We start from the raw sequence: 18,698 nt of genomic DNA on the forward strand, positions 1-18,698 counted from the left end.
CTGTCATTTTTGAATAAGGTTTCCTTAATTAATTAAAAATAATTTAATATAATTTTCTTTTGAAATATCATAAATGTGCAACAGTTAGAAGGCTGTAAAAATAATTTGCATATAGGTAGTTGGTTTTACTTTAAGGTTCTACTATGCCAAAATTTCAATATTTGTGCTCAAGATTATGCATGTAGTTTGAGGAAGCAGTTGTCACAATGGATGATGATCTCTATTGGAAAAGGGGTATTTTGAATTTTTCATCTCATTGAAGGCAGACTTGAGGAAGGTTTTGGCTGGGGGGACTTGGGATTTGAAACTAGGGGTGCTACGGCTTTTTTCTTTGTCTCTTGATTTCAATCCAAATAATGTGCGTAATTCGAATACCCAATGAATTTATGGTCTTCCTCAAGAATATTGGCACTTCGGATTTTGTTTGCCATTGCTAGAGGAATAGGTTCTCTATTATCTCTTGATGATGCCATAGTTAACAAATCCCATGGTGACTTTGCTCGAGTGTTGGTGGATGTGGATTTACAAATGGAACTCAGGGAACATATATTAGTAGAGAGGATTGGATTCACATTTTTTCAGGACATTATATGATGGAGTTAGGTTGAAGCAATGAAAGGATTCTTGCTTCTTATGACCTTCTCCGGAAACAATGATCTTCTCCTTGAGATTTTCACCGAATGATGGATCAATGAAGAAGAGTGATTGAGATGAATAGGATTCCTAGGCTAAGGATGGAAGCATCCAAGCTCAAGAACCAAAAGAAAGCTCACTTTCAAGGGTAGGAAAAGATGTAAGTTTTCCTAATTCTAAGTGAGTTTCGGTGACCTTTGAGAGAGAATGAGGCTGAAGTAATTTTCAGAAAAATTCTCTATTATTCAAAAGTGACTTACAAACATGTGAGGCTAGCATTTAAAGCCACGTATCAATGAAATTGGTGCCATGATCAAGTGCACACAAAATGGCACCAATTTTGAATTCAAATTCAAATTTGAATTCAAAGTTGGATGTCCACTTGCACATGCCATGTGCAGCCATCCTTTCTAGAATTCTAATTGCATTTAGAAGTAATTTAGGATTCATTTAGGTGTACATGTGCAGCCACCTTTGACACAAATCATGTGACTCAAATGAAACTATAATTACTCCTAAATGTCATTAACATTCTATGATCTATGCTTAATACTTATTCCTCTCAAATTCCTAATCTAATGGCCTAAATACAATGGCCAATCAAATACAATGGAAAGGAAAATTTACAAGAATTGAAATGAGCCCAATATTGGGTACCAAAAGCCCAAAGGCCCATGAAGCCCAAAACTAGGCCCAATAAGCCTATAGCCTATAGCCTAACATGTTATCCTAGATGGTCCAAAATACAAGACCCAAAATATAGGAAACCTATACTAATATGATATATACAAGACATAAAGAAAATAGCTAAAACAAGTTATGGCCCATGAGAAGCTCAACTTGGGCCTTCCAAGCCCATTGGGCCCATTGGGCCTTGACTGGCCCAAACCTTCATGTCTAGCCCATTCCTCTTGACTCTTTCAATGTGTCTCCCCTTGCCTTCCTAGGCATGATTCCATCATTATATATGACACATTACCTATTTTTTGCATGTTCTGTCAAATTGTTGGCCATTCAATGGTGCATTGTAGACATGCTATTTGTGTAGGAAAAAACAAGGATCTGACATCTAAGATTAGGGCCAAGGTACGTGCCCCGGAATCGGTTGCTGGTGTGGGTAGTGCATTTGGTCATGACATAGGGATGAACGATGTAGATGCTTTTCTCGATAATTAAAATAATGTCAATCATGTTGGTGTTGGTATTGCGGGTTCGGTTGGTGTGGTTGCTCCTAATAACAATGATGGTTCTACATATAAGGTTATTGCTAATTTTGGTGGCATTGTGAATCAGGTTGTTGTTGCGGATAACACTCGACCAGATGTCTCCTTAGTGGCTGTAGTTGGTGTTGATATGGATACTCTAGTTGCAGATATAACACTGATGGCACAGAATGGAGGAAGTGATGTGGGCACCGAGTACTTTCACCTGGCAAGTATTGTGGAGGGTGCCCATGATTTAGACCCAAGGCAGGAGAGTTCTACTCTAACACATGTATTGATCAAGCTCAAGATGAAGATATGATCTTTGTTAGTTTTGATGATTACAAATAAGTCTCTTGAAAGAAAAGAGTGTAACTTGAATTTTGTTTTATGTTTTGAGTCTTTCGAAAGAAAAGAGTGCAATTTATATCTTGTTTTGTATTTAGAGCTTTGTTGCTTGTGAGCCTTGTGCATGGTAAGTAACTTAGTCTTATATCTCTATCTAAATGATGATTGATGATGAAAATAAGTTTTAAAATTAATTTGTAAAGAGAAATAGTATGAAAAATTGAGATATTAAGTTTTCACTTAAAATAATTGATTATTTACTCTATTTTTCAATAACTTGAGGAATAATTGTTGTAATAATCGATTATTGAGAAAAATAATCAATTAAACTATTTTTTACTGATTTTCAAATCTATTAAGAATAAAATAATCGATTATCCTTTTAAATAATCAATTATTTTTATCAAAAAACTTATACATATCATCTTGACACTTTTGAATAGAAAGAGTTGGATCTTTGTGATATATTTTTTTTTGGAAACACTCTCTGGAAAACGTTTTCCATTGCAAAAAGAGGTTTAATAACCTTTGTATTAACCTCAAGAAATATTTCAAGATTTAAATTGATCATCATATTCATGGATTGATAGGATACGTTAATTTGGTTGATTCACCTACTCTGATTTGTTTTGTACATCAAGTGAATTTGTTTCTTAACTTTTGTTATTTGTTTTCTTAAGTAGGTTTCTTAAGAAAGAAAAATCTTGTAGTGGGGTGCTACAAGTAAATGCTTCTTGGGGTGCAAGAAATGGTTTCTTTAATAGAGTAGAAGTGTAATGCATGTAGTATTATGATTGTAAAACTTTTGATATTAAAGATCAGTGAAAAAACTCAATTGAGTTGATTGGGAATTGTAGACACTAATTTTTGGCTGTGTTGAGAACTCGAAAGTGGGAAGCTTCAAAAATAAAGGAAATGTCCCCAATAGGAGATGTACAATCAAGGATACTTCAAACGGAGGCAACGGACCCCTAAAAGGCACTCCAAGCACTACTAGAAAATTACTGTTCAACATCGTCAATTCTACATCGGTTTAGGTAGAAACGATGTAAAAATTGGATGCGGTGGCATATTCGTAAATATGAGTTGAATGTAAAGCAAATTTACATCGGTTATGTAAAAAACCGATGTAATTATTAAGCATTTTACATCATTTTTAATTGGACCAATGTAGATTTAAATGCGCGGTGGCAAATTTGTAAATATTTATAAGTAGATCTACATCGGTTTTCAAAATAACTGATGTAGTATTACCTCACGTGGAAGCCCTTTAGCTTCTTCACACATTCTCTGTCTCTGTTCTAGGGTTTCGTCCCTTCACATTCCATCCCTTCCGCTGCGCCATCGTATCAGAATCCGAACCTCCTCCTCGCCAAATCCTCCCAAGATCTCCTCCGATTCTCTGACCTCTCTAACCCCGTCGGGCCCCTCTCCGCCCTCCCCCTCGCCCACGGCTCCATCCTCTTCCTCGCCTACGACGGCAAGCGTCGCGTCCTCGGCCCCACCTTCAACCTCGCCAGCTCCTTCAGTCGCAAGATGACCATGGAGATGTGCCAACTCGCCAAGCAGATGCGTGTCGCGTGCCAAGAGAATCCCCACTGCCAACTCGTCTCCTTCAACCGCGATTGCGCCAATGCCTTCCAGCACTACGTCATCGACACCCTCGCCTTCGCCATCAAGCGCGGTGGCTTCATGTACAACACCGTCTCCAATGACGGCAAGGTCGAGGTCGACTTCATCTATGAGCCTCCCCAGTAGGGCTCCGAGGACCTCCGACGAGGAGAAGCTCGTCGATGCTATTGCCGTCAGCTTGGGAATGCAAAAAGTTGGCTTCATTTTCACGCAGACCATTAGCTTCAGGCTGTCGAGTATCCTGCTAAGAGTGGCTTGAAGGAGTGGGTTACTGCGGTGGTCAAGCTTGAGGTCAATGAGGACATGGTCGCCGATGTGAATTTTGAACCGTTTCAAATGAGTGATGTGTGTGTTAAGTTGTTTAAGGAAGGCTGGTTCGAGACGGAGATAAAGGCTCCTGTAGTTAAGTTATAGTGTTATATTTTTGCAGTCAAATCAACAACGGGCTCATAACAACTACTGGAGAGGGAAACTTTGTTGTGGGATGGTGACAGATATTGGTTATGCTCCCATCGTATTGTGTATTATAATCTTTCTCACAATCCTCTTCGTTAACTGTGTTGTTGCAGGCATTTTAAAAATTGTATGCCAGTTTGCTATCCTTTTCTATGATGAACCTTGACTGAATATTTTCACTAATTCCAACTCCTAACCTTAAAAAGATTATTGCCATTGTTGGACTTTGGTCGTGGACAACACTTTCTCTGGTATTTGGTGCCCTTATTATGTTCTATAGGTGTAGTAGGTAATCTTCTTTGTCATGTATTCTTTCTATTTTTCTGTGTGATATGGTAATATACATATATGTATTTTCCTCGTATTTGTGTGATATTATATGATTTGAATGAATACCTTCTACTGATGCATTCCTATTGTTATGATGTGAATGCTCAAATAAAATTCTTTAGGAACTCAAGTTGGATCCAAGAGTTAGGACTTAGGACTAAAACTTGACAATCTGTCCTGAAATATCAAAAAAATCTTGGAGTTTAATTCTAAACTTTCAATCTACGCTACTTTATTGATGCTATTTCAATCCGATGTAGTAAAGATCCAGGTTATATAAAACGGCCAGGAGACTTGGGTACTCAAAGTGATACCGAGGTATGTTGTTATTTCATGGCTGTTGTGTAAAACAATGTTGCTTTTGAGTGAACTATCATTTTGGACGGCTCCTCTCTTTCTTTTTTATTTATTTATTTATTAATTTTATGGTAGTATGTTGGGGTAGAAACATATGAATATTGAAGTTACACTACAATCGCACATGTTGCAAATTAGATATCATATAGTTAGAAATGACTTGGTTTTATTTCAGCTGACGATGGATGTGATGGATGTGATATCAATACTTGATACAACTCCTTAAGATGGCAACATAATGTGTGTTAAGTTACATCACTCATAATGTGTGCTAAGTTGTCCAATAAAGTAGTTGTTCTTTTCATCATGGCTCCTGTAGATGGCTTTTGAATTGTATGGTATGCTTGCTGGTAATGTTAGTCCTATGCCTGGAGAGAATGTATTTACATCGGTTATGCAATTAACTAATGTAGAATTGCATATAGATTTACATCGGATATAATAAGAACCGATTTAGATTTATGACTATTCTACATCAGTTTTAAAATCGCTGTAAAATTGTATACATTTACTACGTCACTCTCTTCTACATCGGTTCTAAAACCGATGTAGATGATGTTAAAGAACCGATATAGATAGCGTGTCTTGTAGTAGTGAAGAAGTCAAAAAACCAAGAAAACAAGTTTTTGAACACTAAGAACGGACCTACTGATCATGAGAACGGCCATAATCAATGTCATTGGGTGTGGTCGTTCCAAAACAAAAATTTACACTTGCAAAAATGGGTGAGAACGACCATTCTCTCTTTAGAATGATCGTTCCCCCTTTCCAAAAATAAAGAGAAGAGTTTCATGTTAAATGGTGTTTTTGTTCTAATTGTATCTCTCGCTACAAATCTAATTTTAACGATTCAACTATTGAGATTAAATATCAATGTATTGAAAAGATATGATCAAAATTTCAATATGATCCAACGGTTAGAGAAGTCTCTAGGAGCCCTACACTGCAGATAAAAAAGAGGAGTTTTATATTGAATAGCGTTTTGTTCTAATCATATCTCTTGCTACAGACTACATTTCAACAATCTGATTGTTGAAGTTAAAGACCAATATATTGAGAGGGTACTACTAATGAACCAACACGATCCAACGATTAACGAGTTCTCTAGAAGTCCCATACTACAACTAAAAAAGGATTTTTTTTTGTAGATTTTGTCCCACTTCTAAGAAATCCAAAGGATTAAGTCCCACATTGGACAACTTTTTTATGTTTTTGCCTCCTAGATGGCTATATAAGAAACCCTTTGCCAAGGGAATGGAGACACCCGAAGCTGCATATAGCTTTCTCTTTCTCCCCCTACTCTCTTTAGACCACTCTAAGTAAGATAAACTAAATGCAGTGTCTGATTAAGAGATCTTTAAGCCCTTTGGCAAATATTTCAGAGTTCTAATTTAAATTTCAGAGAGGAAGTGAGGCTACTGTAAAGCGAGGAGGTTGCTATAAAGCCCCTTCATTTTATTGTTATAAAGCTTGCTTTGGAGGTTTCAATCTCTATTCCTTTCTCTATTTATTGCTTTAAATAATGTAGTTTAAAATAGATACCATGTAGATAATTTATCATTACATGCTTGATAAAGGGGTAAAAGCAGTAATCTCTAGTTTAATTTGTTAATGAATACGTCATAGAGTACTTATATTAGGCTTTGTGGGGTGCCTAAAACCTTCCCCACATGTAATCGACCCCTGTACCCAACTCTTTTGTAAAAACTATTTCTTTTTTTTTTGTTTTAAAAATAATATCAGTGGCGACTCCATTAACTCTTCAAAACCACTAACGAAGGTTTAGTCTAGTCATCGAGCATTCCGACATCGGTGATATTTTTAAATTGGATGTCATGTCTTCAGTTGGGTTTTGACAGGGATTGGATGTAGGTCACAAGTGGGTCTGGCTGAATCGATATAAATTGATTGTGCATTTTTCTCTATCCCTTTAATTGTATTTACATTCATGAAATTATGATTTTATTCTTGATGTTATTGATGTTGTGTATTTTACTCGTATTTTAGCACTTTAATTCACAAGAATTCATAGCATAATCATGCATATCTTTCATGTTTTTAATAAATTTTTATATCATTTTCCTATTTTATGCTTTTCTTGGTATGTGTTGTGTTTTCTCTGAGCAGGATCAAGATTTAAGAATTTAAGAGGAAATGCTGAGCTACAGGGAAAATCACGGCCGTGATTCTAAATCACGCCCGTGATTCACCAGAGAAAATCACGGCCGTGACTCCCAATCACACCCGTGAACGCCACTGACCCTTCATAGATGTGCTCCAGAGAAGATCACGGTCGTGATTCTCAATCACGCCCGTGATTCACTTCGCGTCGATTTGGTGAATGAATGTGCTCCAGAGAAGATCACGGTCGTGATTCTCAGTCACGGCCGTGATTCACTTCGCGTCCCAGCTTTTTAAGTTTTATGTTTTATTTTTATTTTTGTAATTTTTATCTTGGTAGTTTTACCATTTTACCCTTTTAGGTTATAAATTAGATGAGGTTAGCCTAGAACAGGACTTTTGTTTTCGGAGACAGTTTTTTAGTTTTTGACACTTAGAGAAGGTTGGGCGCCTGTGCCATCGACTCTAAGGTTTGCTTTTCTTTTATTCTTCTTTTCTTGGAGAACTACTATGAACTCCTGTGAGTAGTTTCCCTTTTTCTGGGATCAGGGCTTAGCCTCTGAGAACCTCTTTATTAATGCATTATTCAGTTTCTTAATTTTATTCCAATTCTTGATTTGTTCTTTTATATTTTATATATGAACTTTAACATTATTGTTTTCATAATAACATTAATTAAGGATGAACTGAGAGGAGAACTTGATTATAATTATGATAAACAATTAATCTTAATTTTCATAATCATAGATAATTAGGGATGAACTGAGAGGAGAACCTAATTATCGGAACCTAAAGGAACAGACTTGAGTGTTAAATCACGAGAGTTGATTTAAGCTTTCGAGGAGTAATAGATTAACAAAGATCTTAATGGGTTTAATTGAACGTAATTACCACGAGAGTAGGGATTAATTTTAATTAAACACGTCCTCGTAGCCTGAGAAGGTGCAAGGATTAAATTAGGTTAAGACTACCTTCAAGATGGAATAGAATTAATTAATGAAAATAATAATTCAATATTGTTGGAACTCTTTGTGCGAACCCTAGATTCCCGGAAATCTCCTTATCTTATCTTAAAGTTTTATCTTATTCATTAATTGCATTACTATCTCTTTTACCAGCGAATCTGATCTTATCATCTCAAAACAAACATTCTATCTGTTTTAAAATTCAAATTAAAATACTAGTAATTCTAGGTCAAACACGTAGTCCCTGTGATTCGATATTTATTACTTGACGACAACCGTACACTTGCGGTTTTCCATACAACAAGTTTTTGGCGCCGTTGCCGGGGACTACGTCTCTTGATTTAAATTACAATTATTTTAATTCGATTTTTTTTTTAAAAAAAAAAAAAAAATTAAATAAATAAATAATTTTTTTTTAGTGTTTACTTCTCCAATTCAGATTTCACGGGTCACTTTCTTTTATTTTTTTGCAGTGCCTTAGGGTTAATGCAAAAGAGATCTCTACGTCTTGGGAAACCAACACCACTTGATCCTGAGATTGAAAGAACTCTCCTGAGAAGGAAAAGAAACCTTTCTAGAGAATTTGACATGGCTGCACAACGAGATAATTTACCGCTTCGGGATTACTCTGCACCCGTAGCTCGTGGGATACCTGGAGGGGAGATGCAAACTGGAGCTACTGTACCAGCTTCTCTGGTGAATATGCTCAAACAGAACACCTTTGGAGGACTACCATCAGAAGATCCTAATGACCACTTAGAGGGGTTCTTGGAAATCTGTGAGACCCAGCAATTTGATGATGAAGTTTCTGATAGAATGCGACTCCGCTTATTCTCACTCACCTTGAGAGATAAGGCAAAGGTGTGGCTAAGAACAGTGCCTAGAGAAAAGATAGCAACTTGGGAATTATGTGAAAGAGCTTTTCTAGAGAAATTCTTTCCTCCTTCTAAAACTAAAGAATTGAGGAAGAAAATCACTAATTTCCAACAAGGCACTGGAGAGACTATTTATGAAGCATGGGAGCGGTTCAAAGGATATCTTCAAGCATGCCCACAACATGGCTTCAACCGTTGGCTTACCATCCAATTTTTCTTTGAAGGATTGGACCAACAAAGCACCATGATATTAGACTCAGCAGCTGGAGGATCTTTCATGGGGAAACCTATTAATGACTGCATGATTATTTTGGAAAATGTAGCCTCAAATCACAGCCAATACAGTGAAAGAGAAGTCACAGCAAGGAAAGGAACTCCGGGGCGATATGAAGTGAACAATATTGAGTTACTCTTAGCAAAATTTGATACTCTTAATCAAAGATTAGACAAGATGGAAAAAGCTAAGGTTAATTCAGTGGCTACAAATCAAGTATGTGACCTTTGTAGGGAACAAGGGCACACTGCAGTAGATTGTACCTCAATTTTTACTGGAGAAAAAGAAGATACTACTGAACAGGTGGCAGCTTCTCATAATTTCTATGACACTCCTCGAAGAGAGAAGAGTAATCCATATTCCAACACATACAACCCTGGTTGGAAGAATCATCCTAACTTTTCTTGGAAGAATAACCCAGTTCAAGGAACTAGCAATCAGCAACCTAATTTCCGTCCGTCCAATCACTTCATTAATGGGGAAGGAAATCCAGTACAGACACCCTCAATTCAACAAAGTGTTTCAAGATTAGAAAACCTTATGGAGAATTTTGTCACTAATCAAAAACAGACCAATGATTCAATGGCAAATTCTATTCAAAACCTTGCTGTCAAGGTTGAGAATATTACTCTCCACAACAAGATGCTGGAAAATCAAATTGCACAGTTGATGCCTAGTTCAAACAATTCTCCAGGTAAGTTCCCAGGTAAAACAGTTGCAAACCCAGCTGAAAATGTTAATGCTGTTACTTTAAGGAGTGGGAAGAAATTAGACAGACCTGTGTCTAATCAAAATGATAATATTGAGATTGATGAAGACGCTTCTCCTATGGTTGAAAAACCTGAAAAAGAGAGATTAGAAAAAGAAAAAGTATCTTCATCAAAGCCTCAAACTGTTTATCACCCTCCAATTCCTTTTCCTCAAAGGTTAGCAAGGACTAAACTTGATAGACAATTTGAAAAATTTTTAAATATGATCAAACAAGTGTATGTAAACATTCCATTTGTAGAAGCTCTACAACAGATGCCTACATATGCTAAATTTCTTAAGGATCTTTTAGCTAACCGAAGGAAATTGGATGATAGAGAGACTGTTACATTGATCCATCATAATTTGCCCAAAAAACTTAAGGATCCTGGTAGTTTCTCTATACCTTGTCTCATTGGAAATCTAAGGTTTGAAAAAGCCTTATGTGACCTTGGGGCAAGTATCAGTTTAATGCCTTTATCAATTTGCAAGAAATTAGATATGGGAGAATTAAAGCCTACAGCAATGTCAATCCAGTTAGCAGATAGATCTATAAAATATCCCATAGGAATTTTAGAAGATGTTCCAGTTAAGATAGGTAAATTTTTAATTCCGGGAGATTTTGTTGTTTTAGAAATGGAAGAGGACAAACAAATACCAATCATACTAGGTAGACCATTTTTGGCTACAGCAGGCGTGATAGTAGATGTCAAACATGGAAAATTGTCCTTATCCATTAATGATGAAACAATGGAATTTAATATTGCTAAATCTGTTAGACAACCTTCTCTTGAAAATATTTGCTGCAGGGTTGATATATTGCCTAAAGACATGGAGGAAGAAGTCATGAGATCTATTTTGAGGGATCCCTTGGAGAATTTTCTAGTTGGAGGAAAGCACATAGATCTTGAGGGGATTCAACCTAATTATGCTTGCTTGATCAATTCAAGTCCCCCGTGTAAAGAAAAAGATCCTCTAGTAGAAAGTCTTCTTGAGTCTTCAACAGATTGGCAAGAAGAAAACTCTCCAAAGTTAGAACTTAAACCACTTCCTTCATCTTTAAGGTATGAGTTTTTGGGGGCTAATTCCACTTATCCAGTCATAGTAAATTCAGCTTTAAATGAAAAAGAAACTGAAAAACTTCTCAATGAGTTGAGAAAATTTAGAAAAGTTATTGGATATACTATGGCTGATATAAAGGGAATTAGTTCTTCATTTTGTATGCATCGCATCTTCTTGGAGGAAGGATCCAAACCTTCTGTTGAAGCTCAAAGAAGACTAAATCCCAAGATGAAAGAAGAGGTAAAGAAAGAAATTTTGAAATTATTGGATGCTAAGGTAATTTATGCTATATCTGATAGTCCTTGGGTAAGTCCAGTTCATGTGGTTCCTAAGAAAGGTGGGATGACAGTAGTTAAAAATGATAATAATGAATTAATTCCCACAAGAACTGTGACTGGGTGGCGTATGTGTGTTGATTATAGAAAATTAAATAATGCCACTAGAAAGGATCACTTTCCCTTACCTTTTATTGATCAAATGCTTGAAAGGTTAGCAATGCATTCATACTTTTGTTATTTGGACGGATACTCCGGTTTTCATCAAATCCCTATTCATCCATTAGACCAAGAGAAAACTACTTTTACATGTCCCTATGGTACTTTTGCTTATAGGAGAATGCCTTTTGGCCTATGTAATGCACCTGCTACCTTTCAAAGATGTATGACTGCAATCTTTAGTGATTTATTAGAAAAAGAGATGGAAGTTTTCATGGATGACTTTTCAGTTTATGGTATTTCCTTTGATGACTGTCTATTAAATCTAACTAAAGTATTGCAGCGTTGCTCTGAAGTGAATTTAGTCTTAAATTGGGAAAAATGTCATTTTATGGTACAAGAAGGAATTGTCTTAGGAAACCTAATATCTGGGAGAGGAATTGAGGTAGATAGAGCAAAAATAGAAGTAATTGATAAATTGCCTCTTCCAATTGATGTTAAAGGTGTTAGAAGTTTCTTAGGGCATGCCGGTTTCTACCGAAGGTTTATTAAAGATTTTTAAAAAATCTCTAAACCATTATCTAATCTACTTGTGAAAGAGGTACCTTTTAACTTTGATGTTTCTTGTAAGAATGCATTCTACAGGTTGAAAGAAGCTCTCACTACAGCTCCTATTCTGCAAACTCCTGACTGGAGCCTTCCTTTTGAAATCATGTGTGATGCAAGTGACTATGCTATAGGAGCTGTATTGGGACAAAGAAAGGACAAGAAGGTTCATGCTATATACTATGCCAGCAAGACTCTTGATGAAGCCCAAGCCAATTATGCAACAACAGAAAAAGAATTGTTAGCAGTCGTCTATGCTTTTGAAAAGTTCAGATCTTATCTTGTGGGGTCTAAGGTTATTGTTTACACAGATCACTCTGCCCTAAAGTATCTTTTTAATAAAAAGGATGCTAAACCTAGGCTCCTCAGATGGATTCTCCTTTTACAAGAATTTGATTTAGAGATTGTGGACAGAAAGGGAGTAGAAAATGTAGTAGCTGATCATCTCTCTCGACTTCCACAAGACCAAGCAACAAAGGAGGAACTCCCTATTAATGACAGCTTCCCAGACGAAAAGCTTTTAGCAGTTGTTGTGAAAAACAGTCCCTAGTATGCAGATTATGCGAATTACTTAGCATGTGGAGTCCTTCCTGAAGACTTTAATTATCAACAAAAGAAGAAATTCTTTAGTGACCTTAACAGCTTTATTTGGGATGAACCTTACCTATATAAGAGGTGTAGAGATGGTATCTACAGAAGGTGTATCTCAGAAGAAGCAGCTCCTCACATCATTCACTCATGTCATTCTTCCGCATATGGAGGGCATGCTAGTACGTCAAAAACTGCAGCTAAAATTCTACAATCTGGTTTTTACTGGCCAAACTTATTTAAGGATACTTGGAAGATGGTAAATTCTTGTGACCAATGCCAAAGATCAGGGAATATATCCAGGAAACATGAAATGCCATTAAATGGGATTTTAGAAGTAGAAATTTTTGATGTATGGGGAGTAGATTACATGGGACCATTCCCAAGTTCTAAAGGTTACAAGTTCATATTAGTTGCAGTTGATTATGTGTCCAAGTGGGTAGAAGCGATTCCCGCTCAAACGAGTGATTCAAATACTGTCATTAAACTCTTCAAAAGAATTATATTTCCAAGATTTGGGGTCCCAAGAGCTGTGATCAGTGATGGAGGCTCACATTTTATTGAAAGAAAGTTTGAATTTCTCTTAAAAAAGTATGGAGTCACTCACAAGGTTGGTACACCTTATCACCCTCAAACAAGTGGACAGGTAGAAATATCCAACAGAGAAATCAAAAAGATTCTTGAGAAGACTGTATCTACAACAAGAAAGGACTGGTCTTTAAGATTAGATGAAGCTCTTTGGGCCTACAGGACTGCTTACAAAACACCTATTGGCATGTCTCCATTTAGGCTGATTTATGGCAAATCTTGCCATCTTCCTGTAGAGCTAGAACACAAGGCTTTGTGGGCAATAAAATACTTCAACTATGACCTAAAGGATGCTGGAGAAAAAAGGAAATTGGAACTCAATGAGCTTGATGAAATCAGATTAGACTCATATGAAAATGCTAAGATTTACAAAGAAAGAACAAAGAGGTGGCATGACAAGCATGTACACAGAAGAGAATTCAAGCAAGGGGACTCGGTGCTATTATTAAATTCCAGACTCAGATTGTTTCCTGGAAAATTGAAGTCAAGATGGTCAGGGCCTTTTACAGTTCAAAAAGTATATCCCTATGGAGCTGTAGAAATCAGAAACGATAAAGGCGACATATTCAAGGTCAATGCACAGAGATTGAAGTTATATTTCCATGGGGAACACTTAGAAAAATTATACTCTATGGTTCTTCAGGAACCTACTCAAGCATCATGAAAAAAAAAAAAAAAAAAAAAAAATTTCAGAGTTCCAGAGAGAATCACGACCGTGATTCTAAATCACGGGCGTGATCTTCTCTGGAAAATTTTTTGGAAAACTCCAGAGAGAATCACGACCGTGACTCTAAATCACGGGCGTGATCTTCTCTGGAAAATTTTTTGGAAAACTCCAGAGAGAATCACGACCGTGACTCTAAATCACGGGCGTGATCTTCTCTGGAAAATTTTTTGGAAAACTCCAGAGAGAATCACGATCGTGATTATAAATCACGGGCGTGATCTCCTCTGTTTGAATTTTTGAAAACTCACAAAGAGAATCACGGCCGTGATTTCCAATCACGCCCGTGATTCCCTGCTGAGGCTCAACAGATACAACCCGTGATTTTTGAAATTCCCCTTTCCCTTATATATTTTTCCCCCTCCTTTTACATTCTCACTTCTCTCAAACTTACGAACTCTGCCCATTCTCTCTTTTCTTCTCTCCCAAACCCTAGCTTCTCACTTCTTCTTCCTCTTCTTCCCTCTTCCTCCCACATTCACTCCTTCCGTTCATCCATGGCTCCCAAGCGCACCCGTACCGTTGGTTCGTCCTCCACCACTTCCGATACCCACAGTTACGAGGAAGAAGCAAGTGAAATTCCGCACCTTCCTCCGAGGTTCTATCGGAACGATGAACAGCGTGAGCGGAACGAGGTATTACGCTTCCGCACTATCCATCCTACCAGGTATCTCGACTTCCCATTTATTCGTAAGTTGGGTTTACGTGCTGATATCAATTTCATGTTAACTAACATTGGGTGGACAACCTTTGCTACCATGCATAATGATGTTGTTTATCCTCGACTAGTTCTTGAGTTCTTGAGCTCTCTCCACACGGAAATATTATCTGGGCCAAATTGTTCTGAAGGTTTGATTTCTTTCCGTATGTTTAACCAAGAACACGAATTAACCCTGGCTCAGTTCAATAATATTTTTGGATTTCCCACTGGAGGGAGCACGAGAACCCCAAGTTCTTTCAACCCTGGTTCTTTTTGGTATAGTTTGACAGGTACAAGTAAATGGGTCGCTGGAAAATGTAATTCCTCTGCTTTCCGCCATCCCGCCATCCGTATTATGCACCGCTTTATTGCCTCTACTGTTTTGGCCCGAGGTGATTCTGAAGGAAAGGTTCGTTTGAGCGACCTTTTACTTTTATGGGCTATGATGGAAAACAGAGAGGAGCCTATTGATTCTGGCAGTCATTTGGCACGACAGTTCCAGAGTATTTCCAATACCAGCCACGGTGCGATTGTGAATGGTGGCCTCATTACCACTATAGCCAAACACCTTGGCTATCACGCTTGGCTGGACCAGTTAGAATCACTCCCTGGAAGCCGTACTATTAATTTTGCTACCTGCTCTTCTATGAACTGCATTGCGAAAGATGAAGATGATAAATACTACTTTGTAGTAACCCAGTCGGGAGTGCACCACCAGTTACCAAATCCAACATACACCGTGAAGAACCGGGCTACACGGCAGTTTCCACTGGAGCCATTAGAGGACCTACCTCCAGCAGCTGAGGAAGCGGCTCCTGCAGATGAGGAAGCAGCTCCTGAACAACCCCCTCTACATCCTGGACCTGAGGTGGACAATGCTGCTATCCTGGCAGCTATTCAATCAATGGATAACCGGCTGAAACAAATGGATGAACGCCAGCAGCATTATAATTACATGGTTGATCAAATGTATCAATGGCACATTCAACGGTATCCAGATGATTTTCCACCACAGTGAGATCTTTCTTATTCCTTATTTTACTCTGATGCTTAGGGACAAGCATTCCTTTCTGTTGTGGGTTGGTTGCATATTCATGCATTTTATAATTTTGTCAAAATAATCTATCATGCATTCATTAGCTCTTTGCTTCGGGACAAGCAAATCTTTAAGTTTGGGGTTAGGAGGATGTACGCATTTCATTCATTCATGCAAAGTAAAAAAAAAAATAAAAAAAAAAATCATGCATATATACATATTCAGTTAATCCCAGCTTGAATTTGTGTTTGAAAAGTAAATATTTTTAATGAAATTGTTCGTCTTTGAAAACACTGAATGTGATGAATTGAATCTTGAAGTCTCAAAACAAAAGGTTGAAAAATTAGTTGGTTTTGTGGCTAGCACTTGGTTCTTAGTATTGAGGCTTGAAATGATCGAGAATTATAAAAATAGTCTCTTGAAGATAAATTCTTTTTAATTCGTGCTTAAAAGCTTTTGGGGGGTAATAATAATAAAAAAAAAAAAAAAATCACCTAGCACCCCTTTGAGGTCATAGGTTAGAGGGAGAATATTCTTAACCTTAGAAAACTAAGGGAATTAATTAGCTACTGGGGAATTGTTTAGTAAAATAGCTAGACCCCCTTTGAGGCTACGTGTTCTTGAAATTATCATCCTCTCTACACTGATTGGCTACTGGGGAAATGTTTTAGGTGAGACAAAAACAAAAATAAAAATATTACCCCTATTTGTGTCACAAGCATTGAAAAATTATTTCTGTTAAATTATCTTCGTTTGACTAATGAGCTTTACAAGATTTGACATCATGAAACTCTTAGAAACTAAGAGTTGGCGCTAGTAATGAAAGATTAAGATTCTAATTGGACCTTGTGAGACTAAGAGTGAAGATTTTAAATGCTCAGTTAATTCTTGATGATTTTTTTTTCAAAGTGCTAATTATTGTTTGAGGACAAACAAAAGTTCAAGTTTGGGGTTATTTGATGTTGTGTATTTTACTCGTATTTTAGCACTTTAATTCACAAGAATTCATAGCATAATCATGCATATCTTTCATGTTTTTAATAAATTTTTATATCATTTTCCTATTTTATGCTTTTCTTGGTATGTGTTGTGTTTTCTCTGAGCAGGATCAAGATTTAAGAATTTAAGAGGAAATGCTGAGCTACAGGGAAAATCACGGCCGTGATTCTAAATCACGCCCGTGATTCACCAGAGAAAATCACGGCCGTGACTCCCAATCACACCCGTGAACGCCACTGACCCTTCATAGATGTGCTCCAGAGAAGATCACGGTCGTGATTCTCAATCACGCCCGTGATTCACTTCGCGTCGATTTGGTGAATGAATGTGCTCCAGAGAAGATCACGGTCGTGATTCTCAGTCACGGCCGTGATTCACTTCGCGTCCCAGCTTTTTAAGTTTTATGTTTTATTTTTATTTTTGTAATTTTTATCTTGGTAGTTTTACCTTTTTACCCTTTTAGGTTATAAATTAGATGAGGTTAGCCTAGAACAGGACTTTTGTTTTCGGAGACAGTTTTTTAGTTTTTGACACTTAGAGAAGGTTGGGCGCCTGTGCCATCGACTCTAAGGTTTGCTTTTCTTTTATTCTTCTTTTCTTGGAGAACTACTATGAACTCCTGTGAGTAGTTTCCCTTTTTCTGGGATCAGGGCTTAGCCTCTGAGAACCTCTTTATTAATGCATTATTCAGTTTCTTAATTTTATTCCAATTCTTGATTTGTTCTTTTATATTTTATATATGAACTTTAACATTATTGTTTTCATAATAACATTAATTAAGGATGAACTGAGAGGAGAACTTGATTATAATTATGATAAACAATTAATCTTAATTTTCATAATCATAGATAATTAGGGATGAACTGAGAGGAGAACCTAATTATCGGAACCTAAAGGAACAGACTTGAGTGTTAAATCACGAGAGTTGATTTAAGCTTTCGAGGAGTAATAGATTAACAAAGATCTTAATGGGTTTAATTGAACGTAATTACCACGAGAGTAGGGATTAATTTTAATTAAACACGTCCTCGTAGCCTGAGAAGGTGCAAGGATTAAATTAGGTTAAGACTACCTTCAAGATGGAATAGAATTAATTAATGAAAATAATAATTCAATATTGTTGGAACTCTTTGTGCGAACCCTAGATTCCCGGAAATCTCCTTATCTTATCTTAAAGTTTTATCTTATTCATTAATTGCATTACTATCTCTTTTACCAGCGAATCTGATCTTATCATCTCAAAACAAACATTCTATCTGTTTTAAAATTCAAATTAAAATACTAGTAATTCTAGGTCAAACACGTAGTCCCTGTGATTCGATATTTATTACTTGACGACAACCGTACACTTGCGGTTTTCCATACAACAAGTTTTTGGCGCCGTTGCCGGGGACTACGTCTCTTGATTTAAATTACAATTATTTTAATTCGATTTTTTTAAAAAAAAAAAAAAAAATTAAATAAATAAATAATTTTTTTTTAGTGTTTACTTCTCCAATTCAGATTTCACGGGTCACTTTCTTTTTTTTTTTTGCAGTGCCTTAGGGTTAATGCAAAAGAGATCTCTACGTCTTGGGAAACCAACACCACTTGATCCTGAGATTGAAAGAACTCTCCTGAGAAGGAAAAGAAACCTTTCTAGAGAATTTGACATGGCTGCACAACGAGATAATTTACCGCTTCGGGATTACTCTGCACCCGTAGCTCGTGGGATACCTGGAGGGGAGATGCAAACTGGAGCTACTGTACCAGCTTCTCTGGTGAATATGCTCAAACAGAACACCTTTGGAGGACTACCATCAGAAGATCCTAATGACCACTTAGAGGGGTTCTTGGAAATCTGTGAGACCCAGCAATTTGATGATGAAGTTTCTGATGGAATGCGACTCCGCTTATTCTCACTCACCTTGAGAGATAAGGCAAAGGTGTGGCTAAGAACAGTGCCTAGAGAAAAGATAGCAACTTGGGAATTATGTGAAAGAGCTTTTCTAGAGAAATTCTTTCCTCCTTCTAAAACTAAA

The 18,698-nt window shown here is 37.0% G+C and overlaps 1 non-coding gene and 1 pseudogene across 2 annotated transcripts; one reads left to right on the plus strand and one right to left on the minus strand.

Annotated features, from left to right (window-relative positions):
- The first annotated feature begins 378 nt into the window (after positions 1-378).
- Positions 379-6,244, plus strand: LOC109792896 (NPL4-like protein B; annotated as a pseudogene). The gene is made up of 5 exons (XR_014433550.1): positions 379-506; positions 1,665-1,785; positions 1,927-2,064; positions 3,489-4,560; positions 4,862-6,244. The product of XR_014433550.1 is annotated as an NPL4-like protein B (transcript).
- Positions 6,245-9,001: 2,757 nt separating this feature from the next.
- LOC145957641 (small nucleolar RNA R71) lies at positions 9,002-9,108 on the minus strand. The gene has a single exon (XR_014433684.1). It is a non-coding gene; the product is annotated as a small nucleolar RNA R71 (small nucleolar RNA).
- Positions 9,109-18,698: the final 9,590 nt, after the last annotated feature.

The sequence above is a fragment of the Cajanus cajan genome, chromosome 4, assembly GCF_000230855.2.
Source record: "Cajanus cajan strain Asha chromosome 4, NIPB_CcT2T_4, whole genome shotgun sequence".
NCBI lineage: Eukaryota > Viridiplantae > Streptophyta > Magnoliopsida > Fabales > Fabaceae > Cajanus > Cajanus cajan.